This window comes from Cygnus atratus, chromosome 1 (genome assembly GCF_013377495.2).
Source record: "Cygnus atratus isolate AKBS03 ecotype Queensland, Australia chromosome 1, CAtr_DNAZoo_HiC_assembly, whole genome shotgun sequence".
NCBI classification, from domain to species: domain Eukaryota; kingdom Metazoa; phylum Chordata; class Aves; order Anseriformes; family Anatidae; genus Cygnus; species Cygnus atratus.
In genome coordinates, this window is record NC_066362.1 from 95,253,930 (window position 1) to 95,278,107 (window position 24,178).

The 24,178-nt window shown below is 41.2% G+C and overlaps 1 protein-coding gene across 24 annotated transcripts in view; it reads right to left on the bottom strand.

Moving 5' to 3' along the window:
* The window catches only part of ZBTB20 (zinc finger and BTB domain containing 20), a 453,552-nt gene that overhangs the window by 50,263 nt on the left and 379,111 nt on the right, over positions 1-24,178 (bottom strand). For 2 of the 24 annotated variants that reach the window (XM_035541115.2, XM_035541101.2), the window contains one exon: positions 20,112-20,244. The exons of the other annotated variants lie outside the window; for them this stretch is intronic. The gene's annotated coding sequence lies outside the window, so the exon portion shown is untranslated. The remainder of the gene's footprint in view (positions 1-20,111; positions 20,245-24,178) is intronic. 24 annotated transcript variants of the gene reach the window in all.

The following is a 24,178-nucleotide window of genomic DNA, read 5'->3' on the forward strand; positions in this document are numbered from 1 at the left end:
TTTTACATTTAATGCATTTTTAGAAGCTGCTCAGATTATTTATTTACTTCAATCTGACGTCAATTCTGCTGACAGTAAGTGCTAGAGCAAAACTTCAACCGGAATACAAACACCTTCAAAAATTCCAGGTTACATCAATATGGTGTTTCTTCTTGGTTCTTTATATACATACATAAATATATATATACATATATAACCACCAGAAAGTGAAACTTTGTGGTTCAAGTCACCCAGAGACCAGATCAAGCATTTTGCTGCAGGCTCACGTTACTTTAAAACCTAGTCTCACAAAGGCTCATTACAGGTCGATGTGATTTCTTTCCCTTAACATCTCCAAAGAAGTGTCCTTCCCTGCCTTGGATGGACTTAGGCAGCCAAAGGTGAGTGCCGGTATTTGCTACACGTTGGAGCAAGTGGCCTCAAAGTCTCAGCCCATAGGACTAGCTCCGAAAGCGGGTGTAACTGTTAACTGCAATAACTGAAGTACATGTAACGTGAGAGGCTTATATTCTTACACTTTAGGAAAAAGGGGGAGCAAGGGGGCTGGAGGAGCCTGAAAGGAAAATTAATAAATTGAGATCAATGGAAGCAGCCTGGAGGCTGCTAAAAAGTCTCTTTTAAGAGCCACAGACAATGGCCACAGTCTAGACCTAACACACACAGAGAGAAAAGTCAAGACAAATCAGCACCATTAAAAGCTAAGTAATCACATCACATAACAGTGAGATACAGCAACAGTCTCTCTGTCTGGGCTTGGAGGTGAAATCACCTGGAATGTGACATTTGTTTCTGGGCACCTCCTCATCAGAATGATTGGAGAGAGTTCAGAGAAGAGCCACATAAACCACCAGGGTGGTGGAAAGACTGAGCTACTAGGAGACGAAATGAAGAGCTACATCTGCATAGCCCAGTTACATGCCAATGGCTAGCAGACGAAGGGAAAGGCAGGAAAACAAGCCGCGTATAATTAAAAGATGCAAATGCCAGGAAAAGAAAAAAAAAAAAAAGGAAAGGAAAGGAAAGGAAAGGAAAGGAAAGGAAAGGAAAGGAAAGGAAAGGAAAGGAAAGGAAAGGAAAGGAAAGGAAAGGAAAGGAAAGGAAAGGAAAGGAAAGGAAAGGAAAGGAAAGGAAAGGAAAGGAAAGGAAAGGAAAGGAAAGGAAAGGAAAGGAAAGAAGAGAGGATAACTAATAACAAAAAGGTGTACAGATAAAATCAAGAGCAGTAACATAAAGATGAAATTCCTGAGAGCAAATAGTGTAGAAAAGCAGTCTCCTTAGGGAAGGAGCTGAAGGTTGACTGTGTGTTTAGGACTGCCCTAGACAAAACAGTAGACATGTGATGCACTCACAATCCTTCATTGGCCCTGGCGAGATGGGCTGAGCAGGTCCTGATTGTTTTTCCAGTTTGATGACTCCAAGGTACACTGTGTTTTTCTGGCCTAAAAACCATCCTTAAAAAACATGGAAACCCGCAAAACACACTTTGGCAGGTTAGGTGATGATTAACCAGAAGGAGACTAAAATTATGTTTGGTGGATAACCCTGTGAATTAGATGGAGTTGCACAAGAAGAAAGGATTAGACCCGCAAGGAGCAAAATCTCAAGGGTTGAGGAGGTGGCTCTTTTAGCATCAGAAGGTACAATAAGGAACAGCCAGAGGAGTGGATAATCCATTGCATAAAGAGGGAGCAGCATGTATGGATCAAGCAACAGATCCTATGGTAACGTGGGGGAAACAGCTTAAAAGAATATGCGACCTCCTGAGCTGTGAGTTGGTCAGCCAGTACAAAGTGTAAGGAAGTGGCTGCACTACAAACCCAGAAACCTGACCGTGTAAAAAGGGACCTAGTCTCTCTCTGTAAAGCATTCTAAGAAGTCAGTGACAAAAAGATCGAGCCTTGCAGTCTTCCATACTACTGAACAGTGGATATAAGCTTATGAAAGAAAAAAACAATACTCCCATTACTTAAGTATTAAAACATTGCAAAAAGCTGCACGCAGACAAAATCCATCACAGATCCATGCAGGGGGTGGCAGTGGAAGGAGGGCAGGCATCTAGAAACGATGAGATGAAACGCTACTGTCACTTCCCATCCATAACCCCCCAGCAGCAAGGAGTGCAGTCAGGAAAACCACCAGCTAAACCTGAGACATAAAAGTTAACACATAAAGCAAAACAGATCCTGACTGATTTCAGCCTGCTCTGGAAATATTCCTTAGCTTTTTAAATGGGAAAACAAAGAACTTTTGGATGAAAAGCAAAGGGAAGGTAGAGATAGACAAATAAACTTGATTTTACTGATAATTTTCAACAAGAAGGATGAACTCTGTCTTTATAGCAGCGGTGATATTAAAGACGAAAATTAGGTTAGTGGCATATCTGAGTGTCATCTGTTACCCTTTTTATACATTTTAGAACCAAGGGAAAAACATAAACTTTCTTTGGACCAAAGACACTGATTTAACTCCCTTGTGGCCTTACACAGGAGTTTCTATTGCAGACCCTAGGTAGCCCTGACAATGCAGCACCCCCTGGCACTGCCAGCTTAGCCTAAGGTCTAGGAGTACACCTCTGCCGACTATGGGATCCTTTTATGATGTGAAGAAAAAAATCTTACAATATTTCAGGTGACATCACACAAAATTCATCTCTGTTTATGAATTATTCTTCCACTAGCCCTCCTCATTGGCTCAAATACGATATCTAGAAGACTCCCTCTGTTCTACCTTACTCAATGGTGCTTCCTGCACAAAATCCTAAATATAAACGCAATACTGATTACAGTGCAAATCATGTACTGGAAGCTGAAGGTCCAACAAAATGGAGATTTCAGAATCAATATCAGATAAGGTTCTCATTACTCTTCAGACCATTGCAATTCCTTCCAAAACCCACAACTTAGAGAGAGATTGGTTGTCTTCATTCATAGCCCAACTCCACAAACCCGTGTGTTGGCACAAGTGGGGGACTTGAGAACTGCAAAGTGTTGGCAAGTCTGAGTAGCCAGAGCGGGATGTCTGTTCAACTGGTTTGGTCCCTGCAGCCCATGTATCGTCAAGCCCCAGCCTGGGCAGCCTATTCACTTTCTGCAGTTCCCCTCTAACTAATTGTATGTACCTGTCCGTCTGCAGAGCCAAATATAGCTCCTTCTGAAAGAACAGAAAGGAATCCCTGCTGAGCGTAATGGAAGACAAGGCCGCCATGTGTCTGCCTGGTGCTGCAGAGTCCTGTGACAAAGGTGGCTTGAGGCTGTGTGTTCATTTTCCAGCTGATACACATTGATAACTTGACCTCCGCACTTACAAGATACATGCAATATTTTATTGCTTACCTCAGCATCTACAGGCCCCGTATCTTAAAACCCCATGCATGTCACCGCGGACTTTCCAAGCAGCTGACAGACAAAATGCTTCTGACAGCCATTCTGGCTAGGGTAACAGTTAAATATGAGGAGGAAACACAATGCTGCTCACTCCCTCAAGTGCAAGCTAATTTTAAAGTTAATGCTGTAAGCCCATATAGATGGGATGCTTTAATGACCATCAGCCTGCCCAAACCAGCGCTCCTAACCCTATGGGTAATGCTGAAGTGACTGACAGCTGATAGCTCTTCTAAACACCAAGCAGAGCACTGCAGTCACTAGCAACTCAAACTGCTTAAAATGGTGTGATTTCTATCACTTTGACAATACTTATGACAATTCTCTTTAAGCATAAAGGGATTTTTAAAATTTGCTAAGATTTATAAAATGAGCCTGCCTAAAAGTTTGATGTGTGTATGTAAACTGATCTTTGAAATCACATCCAAAGAACAGTCTGATTTTGCCTTATATCAACGTTAAAAAAGGTCTCTCAACTCACAGATATGACTTGGGATCTCCTTCCCTTGGTTTACAGAGCCTCACACTCAGCTCACTCTCCCACTTCCCTTTTTCCCCGAAGTCTGGGAAATAGATAAGGCTTTCCCCCCAAACATAACAATTTTTGACTTCCTCTGAGGAAGGGAAAGAAATGAATGTGATAACCAGTGAGACAAGGAGTGCGAGAGAATTGATGTCTGAGCTGATCAAGCTAATTCGTCTGTCGAGAAAGAGACCAAACACCCTGAAGTCCCTCAAAGATCCAAAAGCATCTCTTAGATTATGCCTGAGAACAACCTGGAAGTCAGTGCCATCCAGAGAGCACTAACATATTAAATGCCACAGCAGAAAAAAAATATACTACGCAAGCAAGAAGTTGCTTTGTACATGAGCTGAAGTTTTTAAACCATCCCCCGCAGAGATAATCATAGTAAGATCCATAATGAGACAGATCTCGTTACAATTCCTCACCAAACACTAATGTAAACAACACCACGCTTCTATATTCAGAAAGCATCTACATCCCTGACAAGTCTTCTAAGTTTTGAAGACCAGAGCAACAAAAACTAGACAAATGCAAGCAGGTCTTAATTTCCAGATACAGGTATCTTAACAACTGAAGGGTGAATTAGGATTTTTTCCTGGCACATAAAGTATTAGGTACCAGAATACCTAATCTCTAATTTATGGCTGATTCAGCTCCTGCTAAAATAAGAGATGCTGGCGGATCCAAATAGGAGGCTAGGACATTTCAAGAAACCCCAGAGCTATTACCAGGTCTGACTGGCTATGATACACAAAGATGCTTTTTCAGGCAGGAGCAATGAGCATGGCAGCACCCGACACAAACCGTGGTCCTGCTCAAACAGCCCCTTTAGCAGGGATCTGCACAGCCTCCCCTGTGTTACTGACTTTCTGTATGCTGCCAGCGTAGGTGCACCTACTGCTGGTGCAACAGATGTTAAAGCAGGAAAACCTGACTCCCAGCACGGAGGGATTAATGGGGCATTAACATTAAGGCCCCAGTTGTGGCCATTTAAATGCTAACAGCCCTAAGTAAGTTAGCCAAAACACAAGCTTGCAGTGTGAGCCACTAGAACTTAATTATAGAACATTTGGGGCCAAAACTTGCCCCAGGATATGCATGAAGTCATCCTGATGATGCTAATGGAAACCCATGTGCCATATATTAGAAAAGCAACTGGTTCTAAAAAGGGGCTATTTTAAAGCGGAATATAACAGGTTAGCTTTTGCTGAACAGTCGTTTTACTATTTACATTTACAAAAATAAATCACGTCACAGATGCCCCGACTCATCAGCTGGACTCTGATTTACATTCTTCGCTAATATTCCTGCAAAAATCAGCTAACGAAAAGCTTGGTTTTAAAGCCGAGCATGTTGAATTAATGTTCTGTTAAATCTGGCAGATTTTGTCCATGGTTCTCTATTGACCCTTGTTGTAATTTTCCTTTTGACGCTCTTCTGATGCACCTTTTCCCATCCAAAGTGCTTTTCATGGTCCAGAGATGCTTTTTTTTTGACTGAGCAGAGTGTATTTTCACCTCCTTTTCACCTCCCAGAGCAATATTTCAGGGCCCATCATGAGGTATACCATTAAACCTAAAGCATGCACGTGGCTCCTCTTGCATCGCTGCTAACAGGCCTGTTAGATTTCAAAGCTGCTGGGCAGCAGCAGGTAAATGCAGCTTTTGTTTTAGCAGCTCAGTTACAGCTAAGTGAGCATCTGCCCTGGCTGTACACAATCAACCTTCTATTTAAGAGGAGTATAATTGTCAGTACATTTGCTGCCCTTTGAAACTTGGTGCGCGAGGCATCAGCCTGAGGGCCCACTGCAGCCTTTAGGACATTAAAAGCCCCATCCTTTGCTGCTTGCTACCATATGCTATTATTTATACGTGTGTAAAATGAGAGGGGAATACCTCACTACCTAAAGCTCCCAAAGATCCATTTTGCAAGGGATTCATCAATTACGCAAGAGGCAAAGCTGGAGAAAATCAGTGTTGTTACATGGTTCTGTTACTTGCTATACACAAAATACTGAGCAAAACCCTGATGTCGCTTTACAGATTTTCCCATTCCTGTCGACAGGATGGGGGCTCTAGAGAAGTGTGCAATCAGACTTCGGTTTTCAGCTCTAATGCGTCTTTTTGCAAAGTGGGAGCTCAGCTGGCTTCATTTGCCACTTCTCTTTCAAGAATGTGGAAGTTATGGGTCCATTCACTCACATCCAGCCTCTGGTTCACCCAGAAAAGACTTTTATATCGCCTCGTCTTCAGGAAACACATTTGTACTTCTGTTTTATGTCTCCATGAATGCCCCAGGTGCAACTTTGGAAGCAAAACTGTGGTGAAATTCAAGATAGCAAAAGCTCCCTGCCTTTGTTGTGGACTGCCTTGTGGCCAAACAGTCTTCCACTTTAAAACCTACATGCCATCTGGGGCTTGCGTTCATTCCTTGGTCTTTAGAACATCCCTTCGGGAACAGGCAGTAGAGTTGTATGTTTTACAGAGAAACATGGAGAAATTAGAATAATAAATGTCCACTAACTGCAGGCACCCAACCTGAAATACTTGCAACTAGATTTTGGAGGTCTTTGCATCGCTGCATGTGTGTTCAGAACAGTTTCCACAAAGAAGACTGAAAAGTAATCAGCACTGAAGCAAAATCTAAGAATGGACAATTTCAAGCTACTTTATCAATGTGAAGTTATTTCTAGCATGTAGGCAACACATACCTGAGATTGAGAAAAAATATCCAGCCTCTCAGTGCACACTACATTGCATAGCATATGCATTAGTGTTTAATAAAGTGTTTGGGGTCCATGCTAGTTTTGATTTGTAGGGCTTCAAGTCATGCAGCTCCTGCGATGTTACTGTATGCTGCTATGAATACAGAGAAGAATTTTTAAGACCAGCTGAGTGTGTTACACTCACAACTCTCTTTATTTCAAGGTAAATTGTGAGTTTAATCTCTTTCAAAGGTTTCAAGGATCCTATCCACCTCTTCTGGGCAGATATTCTCAGGAAAGGATGTACTGTAAGCTGTATCCTCCCTTTCCGTTGTATCCATTTGCCACTCTTTTCTTTCTGCCTATTCCTTTATCTGCTTTTTCTTTTTTGTCTCTATTTATTTCCAGTCTTTCCCTTAGCAGCTTTCAGATTCATATTTTGTAATACTCTCTAATGCACATCTTTTTTTTTTTTTTTTTTCTGTTCCTACTCACCATTCCTGGCACCGTCAATGTCATATGCCACCACAGTATCTGGGCTGTAATTTGTGTGTTTACCTTTACCTTGCATTTATTATGATAAACTCTCTGTCTCCCACCCTAACCTTTCGTTAACTCTGATTTCCTATCCTCTTCAGTTCATACCACTCCAGAAAAGGCAGGAGGGGGAATTAAGTGCTTGTGGAGGCAGTGCTGGCTGTCACTGATTGATTGACAATGAGCACGGTGCCTGCAAGTGCCGAGATGCTGCAGTTTGTAGAGCGAAGGGAGACCTCGGTGCCCGCTACGCCCTCCTTGATTGGAGAGACGTTTTGAGTATGACTGCCGATCATTGTTAGCCCAGTGACTCCCTGCATTCTCCTCACTTCCTTCTCCCAAGCTGTCAGACTGGCAAGGCTCAGGAGAAATCACAGGTTTCCTAATTGCATTTGTGCCTGCACAGAGAAAAAAACTTAAATACAGGCTGGTGAGATCTGTACTGATGATGGAGAATGTTTCGCTCCATTCTGTGCTAGTGCGGGCTCTTCAATTTGTGCCTGGCAGCTTCCTTGTTCCCAAGGACAGAAAGATAAACTGTGGCTTTGTATAGATGGGGAAGATGACAAAGAGAAAGGAGAGAAAAGGAAATTCATTACATTTATCAGCACAAACACTTTCTCAAACAATTCCTGCAATTTCGTGTTCCAAGTCCCCTCCATGGGTGTCTCTCTCCTGGATGGCTGCATCCTGGATTTGTAGAAGGAGCTTGTTCCTTTATCCACACAGTATGATTGGAGGCCTTTCCTGGTGCTGGTCTGTCTGTTAAGACTCTTCTGACTACTCGGTGCTCAGATGCAAGGCACCACGTACCACTTCCAATGACATTTCCTCAATTTATAATGCCTCTGCTACTCCCTCCCCTGCTACAGTGAGAGGATGAGAGGGGCTTTGGCTATTTAAGCAGCGAGTTGTGCTTTGGCAGCCAGGTGAGCCAGACAGGAACGCACAGCAGCAGCCAGGCTGGACTCTGAATCTGACTCAGAAGTGTTGAAGTTTTCCTTTGATTGCACAGGACAGATCGTTCTTTTAACAGGCCATTTTTCTAGTCTAACCAAACACAAGGGTTGACTAAGTCAAGGTGGCCCAGAAGCTCTTGGGAATCCCGGCGTGTTTAATGATCTGAGAGAAAGCAGAAGCCACGGGCAGTCAATCTCCTGGGTTATGGGTGGCTCTGTGGGTAGCCTTAGTTTATGCAGCTCATTGGTCATGATTACTGAAATAACAACAAATTGCTTTCTTCTTTTTTATCGCAAAGTCTCCTGGGAAGCTTATTTTGCATACAGTGACTCAGAATGCTGCCTGCTAAGCTGCACGTACTGTATGTCTGTCTGGAACAAGTCAGGGTAATTCGTCCTCTTGTTTACAGCAGCCTATTTATAATGGTACAGAGTTGACCCAGGGATATATGAAGTCCCCTCTCTGAACTCTCAGAAAGGGGCTTTTCACCCTCATCACAAAGCCCAGAAGACTACAGCTGCCTCAACACCGCCTTCCAGTGAAGATGATCACCAAGGGCAACAGGGATCAGAGTGGCTTGGAGCAGGCTTTGATGAAATAGATCAACAAGAATATTTGTTGTGTCATGAACACAGCAAGACCTCCCTGCCCCAAGATGATGGGAGGCCAAAAGGATGGAGGACAAGTATCCTTGCATATGTAAGGATGATAGTATCCACTCACTATTTTCCCCAGAAATAAGTTGTTTGCAGAGGGTATTGTCCTCAGAGAGACTGCTTTCAAAGCTCAAAACTGCTAGAATGAAATCTATAAAGCCACAACCTTTCTCAGTCAGCCAATTTCATCTCTTAATAATATCTGTTTCAGAAACCACCGCATGTCACATATGTGGAAGGCATGTAATAAATCATACATGTGCACTCTAAACTAATTTTTCACAGGAGTAATTTTAAGTGTCCTACATTAGCATCTCCTGCTGGCTAACCTTTCCCCCCAAGAGTTAGATTAACAGTTCTCTAAACAACTGTTTCTCCCCATACAATGAAACAAGGTTTTTTTTTCGCTGTTAGAGATACAGCATTCCTTTTTAAACCTGCAGCCTAAGCCTAAAGTCCAGTCTTTATTCAAAATTTCGTCTTTATATTCATGTGCAATTCCTATTTCACCTCAGAAGAAAGGAAACATCTCTGCTCTGGAAAAGACAGCAGGTTTCATAATCAGATGTGTCATGCTTATTTTTGACCCTGTTGTAAGACCAAAACTAGTGATTATATGAATGGATTTCACATATTTCTTATATAAATATCTACATATATGTCTGCACACACACATGCAAAAAAACCTCCAATAATACATATTCATGTATGCATATGCATAACCAACTATTTAATCTTATTTTTACATGTATATATAATTACTGACTTGAGTATATATTTATACTTGCATGCATACACTCACATACACAGCTTGTATGCATTTTACCCTCATTAAATGCTTTCTTCCCAAGCTTTGTGCTGTCTCTTTTGTGATATCTGAAGTATCTAGCTGAAGATGAAGGGATAAGATGAATTACCCCTGTACTTAAGAAAAGAAACCCAATGTGCCTAAAGCTTACCTAAAATATTTTTCTGTAATCTATGTATCATTAAAGAATACAAAAAACTTTTCCCTGCCTCCTCTTTTATTTGCAATGAGCAACACCACTTGGAAATGGAGATTACAAGTCTCCCAAGCTCATGTCAATAACACTATGTATCATATTAGGAATACCATTTCTACTATAGCTTTCTCCATAACACAAGCTGCAGCAGGTACTGACTCCTCTGCCTTTGCTTGCAAGCCTCTCCTCTACTGTGCAATTTCTAGTATCTCAAGCTCCCTAATGCTTACAAAGAAAACAGCCTCTTCTCCTGCTCCCTAATTCATTTTTCTTATTTCTTTTCCTTTTCAGGTCTTAACAATTGCATAGATTTTTATTTATTTATTTATTTATAATTTCACCACATATCTTGACTGTAAATTAAAGTGGTCCAAAGCCCTTGAAAGGAAATTTTCATTCCTGAAACAATGACGAATACAAGGTGTGAATTTTGCGATGACAATAAGAGATTTATCTATCTACAAGACAGTCCTTTCATTTTCAAAGAGGATACACAGAACATGGTTAGAAGCTCATATGGTCCTGAGAGATCAGCAACACTATATATAGCAACGCTATGTACAGAAAAGCCCTAAATGTAATTTTCAAATTATTCTAAAATATGTTTACAGTTATTCCCTATCTCTAAGGTTGGTCATGAAGGACTGGTAGAGTTGATTGAACAGATGATTCAGAATGGAAAAATGTAACCCCTTTTTATTTATGGTACCCAAGTTTTAATTTTTTTTAAATTATATTGTTAGTCATTTGTGTGTGCTGAGCAGCTAGGATAATTGGTTTATATCCCTTTGGTGATATATGAAGGATTTATTTTTTTTACCATCATATTTATGCTGTGTGTCTGGTCATCTAAGTCATATGCTTCCTGTTTTTAATTGGATGACAAACTTTTGAAACAGGAGGATAGATTCCAAATGATGCATTAGCATTCATAATCATAAAAGTCTTCACCTGCACATTTCTGAAATATTCATTAGGAGAGAATTATGGCAGAATAAAGCAGAAGCTGAACAAATATGCATAGACGCCATTTTGTGGTGTTTTGCCAGGCCTGAGATTAAAGACATTTTAGAGACAGAGGAAGAGTACAAACAATTGAAATGGGGAACTGTGACATTTTTTAAGTGGTTTTACTTTACCACGACTTTCATGTCATGAATTAGACAGTGATATAAAATGGGATAAATTCATATGGAAAGTTTTATGTTACTAATTTATCATAGACTTCTCTACTGTCCAGGAAAGCAATCCTTCCAAACTTGTGCCTTTAAAAATGATATTATGCCAGGTGTCAAATATTGTCCAGCCACGTTACACCACTAAGAAGAGAAACCTTCCTATTATTAATCATTTTAGCCTGTGGTTGTATTTTGTTGTTTCCTGGCAATCCCACTTCAGGCCCTTGAGCTTTCTCCATCCAGAAGGAGTGGGAGAGAAGTGGAGGTAACAAATCTGATTATTGGTTGAGAGCCATACACAGCTTTCCTTTCCCAGAGAACAGATTTCTGCAGTAGTACGTGATGGTGGTGGCAGCAGAAAAGTCTATCTTGCAGTGCAGGGACTTTAAATATTTATTCCCTGGTCTTCTAAAAAAGAAGCCTTTGAGCTCATTTGCGCTATACTCTCTCACCACACCAAGAACATGGCTGGCAGCTCCCCGAAGGCAGCTCCGTTTTCACCCTAGCAGACCTGGCCACGACACCCAGGCGCAGCGCAGGAGGGGAATGCTGCATGGGGCCAGGGCTGGAGGGGCGAACGGCGCCAGCTCTTCCCCTAGTACCACGGACAGAGCAGGCAGCCCTGGGCTTCCACTGACAAGGGGAAACGAAGCCAGCGAAGAGCAGGAACTTCTTTCTTCTTAGCTACGCAGGATGATCAGACTAATTTCTGCACACACTAACCTGTTGACTGGCATTCTCAGCAGTCGCTTATCTTAATCACTGTGACTTGGAAGGAAAATAAAGGAGAAAAAAGGATAAGATAAACTCCAAAAGCTGTCAACAATGATTTCTTCTGATTATGAGAGCTGCTGAGATCATATACCACTGACATCAATAGAAACTTGTGCGTAGCTCAGTATCCACCAGATTCCAACACCCAGAGATGTGATTAATGCATTCTGATATGAGTCACAAAACTAACTCCTTTGCACAATGCTTTGAAAATTATACTTAAGACTGGGAGGAGAGCTGGACCTCACCATACATCTTATCATCATCCTCTTATGAGGGAAAAGCATTTTGTACAACCAACTCTATACTCTACTGCTCTCAAATTAGGTCTCACTCCGAAGGTGTGCATTCCCAACATTTCTTTCTTTCCTGGATACTCATGTGGGATCATGCAGCTGTAGCATCAGCTCATCTCAAAACCTTTAATATGTTTTGTGTCATAAAATCCTTGTAGATCACTAAAGTGCTAGCATTCCATTATACAGAGTGCGAACCTAAGGCTTGGAGAAGTTAAGTTACTTGCCTAAGAATCACTTTTAATACGCAGAAATCTGAAAATCAGACTTTGGAATTCCAACTCAGTGATGATTTAACAATTGCAATAGTTATGGCTTTCCACTTCAGGATTAAAGACCCTCAAGACCCTTTTTCTCCTTTCCGCCTACGTCATTAAATCAGATCTTGCAGCTTTGTCGTTTCTTATTGTAGCTGGGATTGGCAGAGGCTGTAGTGCTGAAAGTCCCAAGAGCCAGGAACCACCCCCACAGGACTTTTAACTTTTGACCCTACCTTCTTCCTTTGCTTCACTGAATTGCTTAACATTCCATGCATTCCGAACATTCTGCAAGCTTGAGTCTGAGTTTCTCTATGGGCAGCATCAGCTATATTTTGTTTTGGCAACATTTTCTGGTGATGTTAAGGTGAGATGCACAGAGAGCACTGAACATCTATTGAGTCTTTTATAAATCTGAACTCATTGCCTACATCAAGATTCACGCTCACAGACCATTTAAGAGCATGGCTGTTCCCTAGACCCGTATCTCCTTTCCTCCTTTCTCTGCCAGGATGTTCTACTGCTCTGTTCAATCTCTGAGTGGTTGGTCTCAAGACAGTGTGTTTTTCCCTTAGCTCTAGTGTCCCTGCGCTCGGTGGCACAGTCACGTGCAATTTAGATCACTCAAACCCATCATTAAGAGATCTTGTATGCCAGCAGAGATACCACAGTAGACTGAGAACATCATGGTCAGGTATCATAAAAAGAAAAGCATGTTTGGCAGCCACAAGCTTCATTACATCTCTAGGAAAGGACTTTTACAAAATGAGGCTCCCTTGGTGCAAGAATCTTGTCTATCCACATTTCTCTACAACTTCAAGTACAGTCCTGGAGCCAGATGGATAGCAAGTGAGAAGCAGGCTGAAGGTTCTTTTCCTGATGGAAACAAAGCATGAATACCAGTTACTTTCAATACCACGCTCACTGTGCTTTGGCATTAGGAGACATCCTTATGCACAGATTTCTTGCTTTCTAGTGTTTGTATGTTCTGGCCCAATGCTGTTGCAATGTACATGTTAATGAGTGCATTTATTATATAGCTCACTGCACAAAGATTTCAGTTATATTATAGAAAACTCCCTAGTACTGATTTTTGGATCAGATATTTTCTGCATGTATTTGGAGTCTACTGTTGGTTATTAAGCAGCTTTTCTCCATTTTTGTGCTCTTGGTTCTGCCTGGGAATAAAGCTTAAGATGGGTCTGCCCTCTACTACTACCTTTTTTTTTTTTTTTTTTTTTTTTTTTTTCCCTCCCCTATATCCCAGACTACAGTGTAGACCTCTCTTAACCCAGTGAGACAAGATAAGCCTTTTCTGCCTGGCAGCATTTCAGAGACATTAAGTGTAAGAGAGAAGGTAAGTAATTCACCATGCCTCCCCATTTCTGTAATGGGGGAGGACATCTTGATACATTTACAATACTCCTCTGGGGATATTTCATCAGTTATACCTAACTCTAATGGACAATAATTGATTTGAACTTTCTACTTAGCACAGAGCTGTAAACAGCTTCACTCCAGGTTGCAGCAATGAACTGGTGTTTTGTAAAATGGAGAGAAATTTGGAAAACTTCTGCATTGGTCTATTAAGTAAGCTAACACCTGAATGATCCAGGAATAAACTAACTTGTCCTCTCAATTTTAATAACTGGGAAAGCAGTTATTAACCTAAATTATACATTTTTTCATTCTAATCTCTCTCCTTTTTTTTTTTTTTTTTTTTTTTTCCCCAGGGTTGACATTTCAGCTATTTCATTTACTTTCAGTTGAGATTTGTTGAATCAGGATACAGTCTGAGAAGGTATTTTAATTGCTCTATTTAATGTCAGATGCTTATTTTTGTAGTTCTCAGAGCAAAAAGTCTAGAGAACTCGTTGTCCTGCTGTAGTCATTAGACAACATTTGCTAATGTCTAAAGTCTGTCAAAAAAATAGCATCCAAGGCTCTCGGGGTATTCCCCTCCCCCTCCCCCAATCAATTTTGCTATTGGTTGGTACCTTGGGCTGTTTTATTCCTGGGCATGAAAGCAAAATTCCATCATTTTTGAAAATTTGGCATATACAGCATTATATTTTTGCCAAGGTTTGCAAAGTGAAAATACAGAGTTCTTCTTAGCTCTGCTAGGGAATAACTAAGCAGCCCCTGTTATCACATGCTGTATTTTTTAATGCCTGTTGCATTAGAGATTATCACAAAAGGTTGCAACTGGGGCAAATGATCACATCAGTAATCCATATTTTGAGATCCCTACTTCCAACATACTGATCATTATGGTGAGCTATGAAAACACTTTCGCAAGGCGTTAACAATTTGTTAAAGATAACACCAATGCTCACAGAAAACTGACAAGCAAAGCAGCTTTGCTTTACGTTAATAATGCTAAGGTTAGAATTCAGGCAAGCATGAGCGAGAAAAGCCAAAACGATGACCTTCCCATTTCAGCCTTTTGTTCCTTTGAACAGCAGATGTCATTCTGCAAGACTGTATTTATGCACTGTTCTGTTGCATTGAGACAGAGAATTGTCTTGATTTTTTTTCTTTTTGGATCATCATCTGGGACTGGTGCTGGAACAATTTACTGGCCTTGAAAGCTTTGCTACAAGGCCACAGAAGTGTCTCTAACACAGGCAGGTCAGAAGATGTCAGATTTCAAAATCAAGCAATTCTAGCTGCCACTACTGCCTGACAATTTGAACCAGATCCCAACCTATTTTCAGCCGGTATGAGCTCTGAGAGCCTAATCCTCACAGGCCTTTCTCATTTTGGTACTCACTAACACCACTGACACTGGCCCTCTGAGCAGGATCAGGCCTTTTGTTTCCAATTTTTCCAGCTTGCAACAGATGACTGAAGACGTACTGAACCAAAATGGCAAAAGGCAAGATGGTCACCAGAGTAACTTTAATACTGTGAACGATTAGGATGAATAATGAAAAGCAGCCTACGTGCCTTCAGAAAGTTGAGGACTGGTATTTGGTATGCAGTTCCTACCAGTGCTGGTGTTTTAAGAGATAAAAGCTGCTAATTTCCTGCTAGTCCCTTGTTGGAGAAGAGTTTTTGGCATTCATCCCACACCAAGTTGAGGAGTTAGTAGCAAATACTAGGTGCAAGTGTAAATTTTACTCTCTGGATTGTGTCCTGGTGCTACAAACACAGCAACAGGGAAACTGGACTACTGCCGTTAACAGGCAGCATTCTCTTCTGGAGTTCGTAAATAACCGATTAAACAGAGTATTTCCACATTTTGAAGGTTAGGTGAACCAACGTTGAATGCCAACATGCTTCTGCTTATTACTGTGGTGCTTTTGTTTTCTTAGATTTTTTGTAGCTCAGTCTACTTTGACTTTATAACAAGAGGCACAGCTGTATTTTGAGTATTTTCTGATGAATTACTCAAAGGGACACATTTCTTGACCCAGTGCCTCAATTTACCATCTTTCTTGAGACAAATTTGTGATTTGGGAATGGCAGAAGATGAAGAAAGAGGTGCTGGCAGGAAGGATTTCATCTGAGCACTTCACATTCCAGCACATTTCAGGCAGAAACTGTTAAAAGGAACTGGCTCTTCTAATATACTCCTTATCATGAAACCACAAAGACAGACTGGACTCAATTATTAACTTCTGTAGTGATAACATTTCCCCCATCTCTCCTATCCTCGTGGATATCCCAGGAAATGGATGCTGGATGCAATACATGGTACCAGCTGTCAGCTTGTGCTTCATAGAACAGAGCCTCGCTGGTAGCAGCGAGCAGCAGAATACCCTGGCATTCTGTGCTTCGAAAGGTGCCTTTACATGGAGGTGACAGCCAAGAACAGAGGGCTCTCCTCTTCACAACAGGAGTCTGCAGGAATTTAAGCAATCAGGCACTGACAGATTCTTCCAAGCAAGTGGAAACAGCCAGCGAAGACTTAGAAGCCTACGAAAATCGTGGATGTTTTTAACTACAGTAATAAACAATTCAGAAACTACTGAAGCACATTTTACTAAATCCATTTATAAGATCACCTCCTGGTCTTTCAAAATATTAGAGCAACCCTTGAAACTCCTTGTATCTCCAGCTAATTTCAAGAACAGGTTACATTTTTTCTGGGCTAGGAGCACCATCACCTTCTCAGTTCTCTGAGTGCCCTAGGATTCATATGCAGCAAGATCCTAGATGATACACCACTACTTGCGGTTGTTTTCTTCTCTGTACACCCTCGCTGAATGTGGTCTGAAAAGGACGTTAATCAGTGGAAAGTCATAAAAGTTTCCAATATATACAATGATGACAAATGAAAAGAAATTCTTTACAACGTTGCATCCTTCCTATCCTGTAATGTTTCCTCTCTTCTTTAATAATAGCCCTGCCCTTTCCCCCTCAGACTCCCAAGCATAAGTGCAGAACCTCTTTCCATGCGTTTTCTTTTCCAGTCACTGTTGAGTCCTTTTTTCTGTAACTTTTATTGGAGGCTTATCAACCTTTCTGATGGCTCTGCTTAGACTTATGCTTAAGGAAAAGTACTTGTTCAGCTTCTACAGCCTCCTACACCTTTGCCCATGTAGGCATGCTGGCCCTTCATTCCTGCACTGTGCAATGCATGTCTCCATGACTCCTCTGGGCTGCTTAAGAAGCCTCTGTGAATCTTTTTATTTTGCCACCTGAGTTTTACAGTCTTCTCCTGGATTATCTTTTTTTTTTTTTTTTTGCATTTCTTTAAGCAAAAATAAAGTAGGCTACCATAATGTATCTGTTTTGGTATTCAGCAGTATCAGAACTGTTTCTGAAACAATTCCTAAACACTACAGCGTGGGCCCGGGCCAAAGACCAGTTCTTTAAAGACACGTTATAAATGGAAATCTTCTCCTACAACATATGCTATTTGCAACAACTGCTTCCTTCCAGCCATTCTGTAATGAAAATATTAATAATTTTAATTTACCCAAGTAAATAATTATAGGTGCAACTTTTAGGCTCTCATAATATTCTAATTTTTATTAAATCGTATTAAAGGAATGCAATGAAATGCAGCGTGATGAATTTATTTTCATGAAAACAGGGAGGAAGAGAATGGATCCAGTAAGACAAGATGCCAAGATCTTTGTAAACAGCAACCTTGGTAACCTACCTCTTCCCATTCTGTTCAAGAAATAAATCCTGCACTGAACTGGCTTAACCCAAGGTGCTCCAATCTTTGGAATTCAAATTAGACAATTAAATTTTCACATAATTCTTAGATACAAAACCATCTCGCATATGGCTCCTAATGATGATCTCCAACAAAATATTGCTAAAGGAAGGGATAATTTTTATTGCTCACCTCTCCAAAACTTTCCCCAAATGGCAGCCCACACATCTGATCTTGATATTTTTCACTTGTGATTCTGGATACACGCAACAATTGTCTGGGAAATATTGCAAGGTCCCTTTATACAGGGTGAATTGGGTAAAGAGTCAAAATAAGTGGTGCCAATCCTTTATCCATCTGGTTTATGACTGTTCCAGATGGAAGGAAGCTATTAGAACACCATTCTTAACTCCCAGCAAAGGCAGAATATAGTCTCCAAATTAATGATTTACCATATGAGCGACCCAAGCTTAGTCACAAGGCCAAGAAAGTACTTGGCCCACTCAAAAATGTTCAGATAGCCTCAAAACGGAAAAGACCAGATTAACAGTTCCTGAAGTCTAGTAGCTGAGGGAGCTAGGACAGCTTGACGGTGCCTGACAAAACCAGGACAGAAGTCAGCCCTTCCACTCCTGTGAAAGTTAAAAATACAGGTCTACCATCCCCTACACATTTTAGGACAACGGTGCTCTCCTGCAGTGGAGTTTCAAATCTGGCAATACGGACCCAGCCTTTGACACCAAGCACTCCTTCGAATGAGAAAAGCTACTGAAATGAATTACCTTCATTTCTTCAACTAAGCGCCCTACTTAACCACCAAACTGCACCAACCCTGTGAATAAAAATGTTCCATTAGCAACAGAAAACATGCGGCGAGTGTGGACAACTGGGGCAGTCAAGAACTGAGTAGATGGGGGGTGACCAGTGGGGTCCCCATCTGCCAGCGCAGCTGAATGGCAGGGCAGGGCACAGCTAAGCACACAAAGGGCTGGATGAACAGGAGGAACCCAAAGCTTCGAGTGACACCTAAAGGCAGCTGGGATAATAGAGACCTTGAAAGAGGTCTTTGAAATGGGAATGTGGAGCAGGGAGAGCACGGGGACAGGAAAGGCATAACTGAGGATTTTTCTGTTCGTTAAAGTAAGTAAAATACAGCCCTCGCTCATTATGGAGGCAGACAGCCTAGCCAAGCTGGTACATCTCATCAGCCTATTAATAAAGCTGCTCTCGAATCTAGTTTCACAAGGCAAGCCATCGGAGTCTGTGCTTCCAACGTGTTGTACAGACACAGGGCTATGGAAAATCTCACCCTCCGGAGAGACCTGAGTGAGGCAGTCTTTTTCATTAATACCAAGTCTGCACAATGAATCAACAACAGATTCAATAAGGCCAGGAAGAGCAAAAATAGAGCTTCTGACCAAATAAAAGACATGTAATGAGATCAGAGTGAATTTAATGGGAACCTCTATTCCACTGAATAGACAAGGTCCCAGACATCCTCCTTCCTGGGTCTCAGGAGCTAAGCCAATAGACTTCGAGTTGCATCATTAAGTTCAAAATCAGATGAACTGTAATTGAAGTAAAAGTCTTATTTTTGGCTTGTTGATCAAAATGGAGAACAGATGTGCCTGAGGGCATGATTTTCATCAGGACCTCAATGCAATCCTTGATTTCCAGAGCACTGCACCTGCAATGAATCATGGGCTCAACTAGGAGCATATTAATACCCAGTTACCTGGTGTGCAGGTGGAAATAGCAAATGCAATATTTAAATGCTTTAAAAGCACCTGCCATTTATTATGAACACAATTCTTTTCGGGCACAAAATTGCATCTTAACTCACACATGCCATTATTGAAAATCATGCCCGATGATTTCGAAATAGTATATTTGCATTTGTGCCTACATCCTGATAGCCTTTCATTTTCCTCCCTCTAACAATTGGCCTAAAAGATCCTCCTCCTCCTCGCTAAGGAATTTAATAAAGCAGAATGATCTCCATGTTGTGATCATAGCAGATCCATTAAGCTTGTGGGAGAGTACGGCAAAGCCACATCAACCAAGAGCAGATCCTACACTGTAACTTGCAGCCAAAGATCACTAGTTAAATCCACAAAAAGCAGCATGTGGTCCCTCCTTTAATATGTAATACAGCAGACGATGGAGAATTGAGAGAAATGAGAAATCTTGTTCTCATGGGTGAAGGGACAGCCTGTCATCCACCCAATTTTTTCCACACATGAGTAGGTAATAAATACAAATTAGCATCCATTGTCCTAATGTCTTGAAGCTTGCCCTCTTAACTTAGTGTCACACACAGATTCAGCACATCCTGTGGGATACGCTGGTACCTAGGCAGAAGGGAAGATAATTTGGGGGTTTGGTGATTTGGTGCAGACAAATGAAAGAAATGAATGGCTTCTTCATTTCACTTGTTTCCTGCAGAAGAAAGCATCTGCATCAAAATGAGTTTAAACATAAGGGAATACATTTTCAATGTGTTGCACAGGGATTTAGCCACATGACTCCCATTGATGTTTATGGGAAATGAGTGGCTAAATCCCCATGTAATAGGTTGAAATTTTAGCCCAAGGAGACTGACTGTGGAGCAACTCGTCAAGGTCTTTGCTTACAAAAATTGTGAGCGTATCAACCATTCTCAAATACCATCTCTCTTTACTGATATATAATCAAGTGGACCCCTTGAAAGGGACCGGTGAAATTACCTCTATTAAAAGGTCACTGAAAACCTTTAAACTGCTCTAGTAGTGAGTGCATGAACATGATCAGCGGGTGAAAGGGCATGTCAAAGGCTGACTTCTGTGTTGATCATGTCACTTTTTACAAGCTGACGCTCTCCTGGAAGACAAAAATAAGGGGTTATTGAATGATTTAATGCTTCAAACTTCAGCAACAAAAGGCTTCTAGCAGCATGGACATCCTGCTATAAAATGCATTAAGAAGAGCTTCTAACCATAGTTAGTCTCAGTAGGTTGCAAGAAAAGAAGGAAGATGCTAAATCCCTTGGCTTTTCTCCTGCCTTAAGGAGGATGGAGATAAGCATCAGATTAAAGTGAGAGAATCTCTTCTGTTTTCCAATTACACAGATACAGGCCTACCGCTAGCCAGAAAATTTTCAGTAGCCAAAATTTGCTACAAGATCTGCTATATGAGTATCAGATTAGAGGTTTAACTAGAAAATACAAGTCTAATTCTCTCCTCTGACATATGACAGTTACTTCTCAGGGTAAATTAGCAAAGGGCAAGCTTTTTCCTGATTAACATACATGGTCGGAGTAACAATGTTTCTGAGACCCGCATCACTTCTTGCACCCATGCTGATGAAATTCTGCAGTCATTCTCCATTCCCTCCCCTCGCAAAGAGGGTGTTAAGGAGCAAGTATGGGCAAAAGTGAAAAGTTAAAACATAGCAGATCAATAGATTATTGAGGCACTGGAACAGGTTGCCCAGCGAAGCTGTGGATGCCCCATCCCTGGAGGTGTTCAAGACCAGGCTGGACAGGGCTTTGGGCAACCTGATCTAGCGGGTGGCATCCCTGCCGATGGCAGGGGGTTGGAACTGGATCGTCTTTAAGGTCCCTTCCAACCTGAGCTGTTCAGTGGTTCTATGATTCTGTGATTATATTCTATCATCATAGCGGTGCTTTAAAGGCAGCTCTTTTAAAATCAGGTTCTTTACAGATGTGCAGCCAGCAAAAAGATTGCTGTGCTTCTTTAATTTCTGTATACAGCTGCTGAGAAAAAAATCTTCCTACAGAGGTCAGTATTCATGATTATTATATAGACGTGAGAAACTTCAGAAGGTTTTGACTACAGAAAAAAAAATTATTCTTTTTTGACAATTATAAACCATCAAGCAGAGGCTTTTCATGAAGTTAGAGCAATGTACACCTATTTTTCTTTAGCCATCACACTATAGTTTCAAAAGATAAACTGCACTCCTCTGTGTATTTCAACTCTGAAATACTGTATATGTGAAAATTAATCTGGCAGACTTCTGAATCTGCAGGCTTCTGGGATGAGCAAATGGGTACAGTTTTCTTTTAACTGTTTTTTGAACCCCATGTGTTGAGAGAAAACAACAGAATGGAAATTGCTCATCAAAATGTTAACTTGTGGCACGGCAGAGCCACAAAGCAGGTGTGTGGCATGCCGTTCCCTTCGCTGACATGCCTACCACATGTCACCCAGTTCTGCCACCTCCGTCACTTTCTTTTGGAATCTCTCCTCCTGCAAACACTGAAATGTGGCTCGATGCGGAGTCTAGCACAGAAGTGACATGACCTTTTAGAGAGCAGGCAGCTCGGGAAAACATTCATTTAGGATAATGCCTCATGGAATAATCCTTTGGATTAGTGACCACAGTCTTCCAGCCCAAACATAAATGTCTTTCAGCTAATACTTTTGCTATTAGGAGTGTATCTAGTCAGAAAAAAAAAAATACAATCCTGCTAATTCAAGCTAACAGCTAGGATGCTGACCTATCACAAATAACTGAATTTTTCAAATTAGCAAACACTTGAACAGACAATACAAAATATAAAAAAATAAAGGATAAAGCATCACAGAGCATACTTTGTTCATTTATTTTGACAACTGCTTAGGTTTAATTTGTGAAAATACTTTACAGTGTTCTTGTAAATGCGCTGTGATGAACTTTCTAAAAATAATGAAGTCTTCATAATCTTTGAATGAATGTCTATCTTTGTGGTTCTACTGCTTGCGGCTGGAAATGAAAGCTATTAATGCAGAAGTTACCCTATAGGGTGACTGAGATTTTCAGAAAAAATATGAGAGAAGAGGTGTCTTTTTTGACTGCTCTTTTTTTGTTCACCATGTTCTGTGCACTTGGACATCAGAGACTGCAAGGAGCCAAAAACGGTTCCATGACTCCTGGATCCTTCAGTCCTCTGCGAAGGATCACTCAGATCTCCCTAAAACATATTGTGACAAACACACGATTGTGCCCTGGTCTTCAGTTCCTTCCTCCATTTGCCTTGTGTAGGGCCTTAACAAACTTTCACACATTTAGCACATCTGATGTGCTAAATTCCTAACACCTGCAATGGTGCTTCCCCTGGAGTTTATATTTCCTTTTCCCAGCTAGAGAGAGAGACCAATAATGACCCGAAACAGGCAACTTTTGAACTCCCAGCTATTTCAGTTTTGTCTCTCACAGTGACTGCTGGTCATTCCTCTCACCCACAAAGTGGAAGCTGAAGAACAAAAGGCTGTGGGCAGGATACTGCGAGCGGCCTGACTGAACAGACAGCAGGCAGGGGAAACAACCACTGGCTGGACTCGAGTGGAGAAAGCAGAGGGCTTGACCCAAATAGTTGCATAAAGCATTCCTAATAAAACATAACACAGCAGCAATCACCATCACGATATTTACTACAGTGTTAGTGTAGTTCACCACTCAGGTGTCACAGTATCCCGAGGTTAAAATGGGGCAGTGCTTGCTGCGCAGACGGCAATGACGGGAATTTCAGGCTTGCCATTTTCCTGTGGCCAGAGAGGTAAATAACTCCCAGACGTAGTTTGATTTCAGCCACAGCATGGCAAAGGGAGAACCAAGTCATAGCTCCGCAGATAGCTCCAAGTCAGTTGCTCCACTGGCAGCCTCTGACTTTCCTTTCTTCTCAGGATGGAATTTATTATCGTAGCTCTGACTTCATTCTTAGTGGCTGAAGCTGTGTCCAGATTTCTCTTTGCCCAGATTTCTCTTTGCTGCCTGCTTAGACTACGTGGGGGCTATTGTCCTGGAGGATCGTGCTGTTTGATGACAATACACAGCTCCAAACATTCATTATTTCTCTTTAACCCCCATCTCCTCATTATCATTTTGCATTGGTAAATATAAAGTGCAGACAAGCGGTGAAAACAGAAGACATGAAGTACCCACGACAAAATACAGAAGCATTAAAGGAAAGTGAAGCTTCCTATCTTCTTTACTTAGAACTGAAGTTAGCTGACCCACTAGAAATAATAAAACTGAAAAGCAAAAGAGTTACAATAAAAAGAAATTTGATCCTTTTTTAAAGAATATCTATAACCTACATTGCACTGGAGAATCCAATTCCCCAGGAGTTGTTGGGAAACATGCTGTATAGCTTTCAAAATGCATACCAACCTACCAACCTCATACTATAAGCTGAGCTGCATTAAGAGCTACCTGATGCCCTGAGGTCTAAGAGCGTGAGCTTTCAGAGTATGCAGTGTGGATCAGACCCCTCCCTAGGTTTGGTGGGCATTACTGTCCTGGTGTGAAACTCACTCACATCTTCAGTGTTACTGAAGCTCAAGAATATATTTTGCCTGGGACAATTTTAAGAGAGATGTGTTTTTTTCCTGGTGCTGCTCTTATTCAGGATTAAGTTCTACTTTATTTTGTTGTACCAACAAACAAACAACAAATCCAACTCCAAGCCATTAAGTCTAAATCCACTGGAGTTTTATTGCACTACTGCTTAAGTGGGAACAGACCTCAAATGCTACTTCTCCTTTTCTAAAAGCAGAAGACCTTAGCACTTGAGCTCAGAAGCTTGACCATTAATTGTTTGTATTGCAGAGCCTATGACATACTTAAGTAGCTGAGCATAACAATAAACACAATAGCCAGTTCATTAAATCATTCTTTGTTAAGACTTTCCAAAGCTTTGGGCTTAAGCCTCTTAAAATTGAAATCATTATGCTATTTTTTTAAATAAATGAGCAAACATAATTCACACAAAAAGGGGAAAGCACAACAGAGTCTTTGATGTATGCATCA